The following is a 5715-nucleotide window of genomic DNA, read 5'->3' as shown; positions in this document are numbered from 1 at the left end:
TGAACCCAGTATATCAAATGAGTTATTTTCAGCCGATTAAGAATATTCATCCTTGTTATGATATGACTCATCTCAGAAACATTGACAACCTCCATCCTTCTCTCTTTCTAGCTGCACCTCACACTTCTATTATTGTTCTCAACAATAATGATTGCTATATATTACTTGTTTGTTGATTTATTTATACGTCGCCTGGTTGTTCTACCGAAGAACTAAGATGACTTACAAAAATATCTACAACACAGCACTGTGACATAAATTTAAAATAAATGAAAAAAATATCAGGAAAAATAAGGGGCTTTGGAACAAAGTGAATGCAAATCTCCATACTATAAGGACCGACACAACTGCTCTGGGTAGATTACAAATTTGCTCGCAATTTCCTAGGTACCGACTCCAAAAGGCAAGGCCAATTATTTAAAAAATTCATGGTGTTTTAAGAGAAAAATTTTTTTAAAGTCACTGAAGAGAGACAATTGTTTGAGATGTTAAGATCTGACAGGGATGTCTCCCATGGGGGCCATTGAAGAGTCGACAGTCATTCAGTGAACCACATCTCCACGGCATAATTACAGGGAGCACGCAGACATTTTATAGGATTATTTGAAGTGTTCCCCACTGAAAGTGCCTGACATCTTTCCCAAAGACAATAGATGTAAACATCTTGATGGGCCCCAACTATGAATGATATGGTGTGCAAATCTCCTGTGCGTTTACTTATTGCAGAAGTAAATATAAAAATCAAGAAGGAAAAATTCAATGCATAGCTTCTCAGAAGTTTTCCCTGGAGATTGCTTCTCTCAGGTGAATTTTGATTTAAAATTGAGTGCCAACCATCCCCAACAGAGAAACCTGCCACTTGTCAGGTACTGTTTACATTATCTGGGGTCCTTCTACCAACCCACATGGTGAGTGTTACTATTCACACTGTGTTAGTGACAGAGCTGAGACTCCAGGAAGTTAAAATTAACCGGTCCAAGGCCACCAGAGCTAGAAAGTAAGGTGATAGGGATTTGAAACCCAAGGCTGAGTTCCAAACGCATACTCACTTTATTTGATTATGAAAATTCACAAATGCTCAGAAAGACATAGAAATTAATATAACAAATGGCCATTTACCCACCATGCAGACTGACAGATGTTAACCTTTTTCCCTGGTCCAGTCAGTACACCAAGTTGCTCCTTTTAGTGCCTCTTTGGAGTCTAAAAGATATAATGAGACAAAGATTGAAAGGTGGCTTTTCTTCCAGCCACACCAGCAGAGAAGTTTTCTGGCTGCCTTCTCTTATAAATCTTTATCTGCCCAAAATGGCCTGGACTTCATTATTTAAAATACATTGTGCCTTTTTAATTCTTTGGCTCGCATGCAGGCACAATTAGAAACTAAAACATTAATGCCACCCTGGAGAAGAAAAGGCTCCGCTATTGGTTCATCTGCCAACTTCTGAAAGAGGGTAAACACCAGTTGCCCCATCTTCATCCACAAAGAATTCTTTGTAACTCAAAACATAATGTGCGATTGGCAGATTTTTTTAATTATTCAACTTGGCTGAATGTAATAAGACATGTTGGGAGAATATCCATTTCCAAGGTGCCATGTTGTAGGGAAGGGAAAGTTTTCATCTAAGTTTAATGGTGAAGTTTTTAATTTAAGAAGTTAAAGGGGATTCAAGATCTCATAATCATGGGTAGGTGTTGATTCGAAATACATTTTTCATCTTCTTCCATATCTTACTTAGTGTGGATTCCAGGAGGCCACAAAGAGGAAAAGAATTTTTCCAAACCAAGGAAGGCCTACATTTCAGGAATGAGAATGAGAAAAGCTTTAGTTGGTAGACCCCTTAATAATTTAATTAATATTGTAATGACAGAATGAAAATCTAGGGAGGAGCAGTAGCAGATATAGGTGTAGGTATAGATATAGACAGACAAATTCTCTTCAATAATTGGTATGGAACTGGACAAGATGCCCTATGTATTTGTTCCTACATTTAGATTAAAAAATGGTATAGCTTAAATCTCATTACTTTCATTTGGACTATTATTTCTAAGTTGCCATAAATTAAAGAACTTGTGATAGATACAATTAACATTTGACTTTACAGTCCTGAGTTCTAAATCGCCCACTCTTGGCATCCAGAAACCAATAATAAATTTCAACAATGACCCCCAAAGATGTCAATTTGATTATCAGTGTTGTATATGCACCAATTTGTCTCAACAAATATTCAAAGTTCTTTGCCTTCATCATCCAAACTGTAAAGATTTGCACTCAGTTCAATTTTTTAAGAGTTTTTGAAAGCTCTCCCACTATTTGCTTGTATGACCTTAAATAATTTACTTTCAGACCTTTTTTTTCTTCCCAGACAGGCAGAAAATGCTGAGACTTTGCACCTAGGAATGATATACAGTGGCAGCAAGACATAGCATGCCTGTGTCTACTGAACCAGGGACATAAAATAACTATATGGATCATTTGGACAAAAAAATCCACATTTTTTGTGTGTGTGTATGATTGTATGTTTCCTGAAAATGTCTATTTGGAATCGTAAATATTTGCAATTAGGAAATCCTTAATGATCTTCATGATTGATTTTCCTTCATTTCTTTTTAAATTGTTCGCTGAGGCCAGAAAGTTTAAGTGGCTTGTACCAAATCCCGGGACATGTCCATGGTAGTCAGCACTTAAAACAAGCCCCTTGACTCTTCACAGCACTCCACAAAGCCTGCGTTGGGTGTCTGAATTTTCCAGGCAGTAGTTCTTCCTGTTTTCTCTCCCTTCTTTTCTTCTTCCTTCTTCTCTTTCAAATGTTCCACTTTACCCTGTGTTTGGATACAAAGATTCAAGTCTGGTTTAACTCACATGGCAATGACTTTTTGTAGCTGTTCAAAAAGAATAAATCTTCTATTTGTTTTCATTGTCAGGTTTAGTCCTGCAGCTCTCACACAAGCAGTCACTGCCCTCCTCTCTTTCTTTTCCCCAATAAAAAGGTAGCCAAACCAGGCCAAATACTTTTCACACCTTCCCCCCAAATAGTATACACACACACACACATACACAAACACCCACAACAGGGGCAAAAAAGGAAGAATTGGGAAACAATACAATAAAAGATATAAAGGGAGTCTCTGACAAGGCCAGTAAAAGACATATCCTCACCAGTTTCACACTCTTGAACTCTCGTTGATCCTGGCCTAGCGTCATCCTGTTATCATTTTGTGGTGCCCCAGCTCCAACTGGATATTGGATATGTAGCATGAATCTGTCCATTAAGGACACCATTCCTGAAATCAAATACTAAGACAATATTATCTCAGAGTGTAAGGGTATCACTTTCTTGCTCTTCTTAAGTATTCATAGCTAAATGATTTATGGGCACACAAATGGATATAATGTCCTATAATATATAACAGGACTAATATTTAATGTGTTTCTTTTTTTACTTTGTTTGAATAAAATCCCCAAAAATACTTTTAGCAAATGATCATTAATTATGTGCATTGTCAGATGCTCCCGGCTTCTAATAAGCAGGCCTCAGAATTTACAGTCCCTGGCTCTCTGCTAATGCCCATAAATTCAATGTGGGTGACGGTACTCAATAAAATTGTCCCATCGCCGGAACGGAAGCCTCAAATGGCTCACTTTGGGATGCATCATAGACTTTTTTTTCCCCAGTGCTTATAATATAAGCAGAAAATACCCTTTCTGAAGCGTTAGTCCAAGGAAACTCCCAGATTATCCGAAGTTGTTTTTTTTAGTAGGACTCTATGACCCACAAGGGCTACGTTTGGCCTTAAGCCTATGGATTTTATCAACTGCACCTTTTGGATGGTTGGACTACCTAGGACAGAGATGGAAACCACAGTGGCTTCTTAGGGAATATTTATCAGCAAATCTATTTCCCCAAAAAGATTTTAAAAGAAAAATGATGTTTAAATAAAGTTGTGACTCCATAGTCAATTTACTTAATCTTCAATGTCTTTGCAAATCCATTATGTACTTGGGATGTCAGAGGGGTCTACAAATTACCAAGTTGTTTGAAGTTTGCTGCTTTCTGAAGTGGCTTTGGTCATTTATTTTCATAGAAATGTTATTTCTTCAGCTTACAAGGTATGTAATAGCAAGGTCTTTTGAGACAGCTGTTTGAACAGAAAATGATTATCCATGTTTCTAAAGAAAGATCACTTGTTCTTTATATGAAGTCATCTAAGGAGCATTTAGCATTTTAAGAATATAAAAAGACCAAACTTCAGTTTTTGAAATCTGTAAGAAGTATCCATGCAAAAAAGAGAAATGCAAAGAAAAGAAAAGGAAGGATGAGCTGCTTTGATCTGAGGTAAGGAAGAAAAAAAAAATGCAGTGTATTTAGTCTTGAATTCTTTTTTGTCTGAAGATCTCCACATACTTTAGATCAAAAAAGAGCAATGTAAGGTGTTATTGTCTCATGATTTGAATACCAGATGGGGGACCAAAGAAATATTTGGACCTTCAGTTTAAGCTAGAATTATTGATTGAGTGTAGCAAACTAGACACTAGGATAAATGATAAATTATATTAAGGTATTTTCTTTTTCTCTCTGGAAAATCTGTCCCATAGAGGATAAAAGTATCAAATTAAGAACAGGAAAATTCATATACCACCCTGCCTTTTACATGAACATTAACAACTGAACATTACCGCTAGAGATTTCATCTATAAGATGTACTTCTAATCAAACTCCAAACCAAACTAATAAAAAAAGTACCAGCACAACAAAAGAGAGAAGCACATAAAATGCAGCAAAAAAAAAAAATTTTTAAGGTGGGGGCAGGGGGTGGTGGGGGGACACCACCTGTCAAAAGTTTGAAGAAAATAAGTGGAATAAAGAGTAAGAGAAATGAATTTGAGACTCCTGATATAAACATAACAATTTTCAATTGGGGAAACTGCACCCACAGGGTGCAGAACACAGGTTTCTTGATTCTCCACCCAGCGCTTTCTCCATTAGACTAGACTACACCTTTGTAACGTGATACTGTACCACAAACCACAAATTATCGCAGCCCTTCTGTCCACCCTGCCCAAGTTGCATTAGGACACAGCCTTCTAGCTTCTCTTTCCTGAGTAAGAGGCCTTTCCCGGTTTCTTTCAGGTATTGTTCTGTATACTGGTATCAGCTTCATCCGAACAGTAGAGATTCTTATTCCTGAAGCTGCAGGAGCTCATCTAACCAACAAAATACAGTTTATCCATCTTTGCTTCAAAGACAGGGTAAACCTCCTTAGTGTGACAAAGCCGGGCTACTCCACCCACCCCAGGAAAGCAGTCAGTTCTGGTTTCCAGGACAGATAAACCTCTTTCTGAGAGCAGGTGGGGCCGTATTACCATCACTTTCCTTCCCTCATCTTTGGGTCATCTGGCAGTACCTGCTACACCCTTTCTTTTTTCTTCCTAGAGATCAAACTAAGGAATTCCCTGGCTCCTTGAAATCCCACCTATTCTTCAGCCTTCTCTGGGCCCATTCAAGACAGCTCTTGGATCTTTCAAAGAACGTCTATTTAGAGTCAATGGCTGTTAATCTGTCTGCATCATTGTTTGTGGAGAGATTGTGTAAAAATGATTTGGTACAGTAAGTGAGTCTTAAGGCACTGCCTCCATTGTTTTCCCAAAAGCATTTTGTTTCTGAGCTCTTTGATGGGAGAAGTTATTTATTTGGGTTTGAGACGGTACTTTTA

This window comes from Manis javanica, chromosome 12, assembly GCF_040802235.1.
Source record: "Manis javanica isolate MJ-LG chromosome 12, MJ_LKY, whole genome shotgun sequence".
Lineage (NCBI taxonomy): Eukaryota > Metazoa > Chordata > Mammalia > Pholidota > Manidae > Manis > Manis javanica.
The sequence above is the reverse complement of the archived record's forward strand: the minus strand, read 5'-3'. Positions refer to the sequence as shown.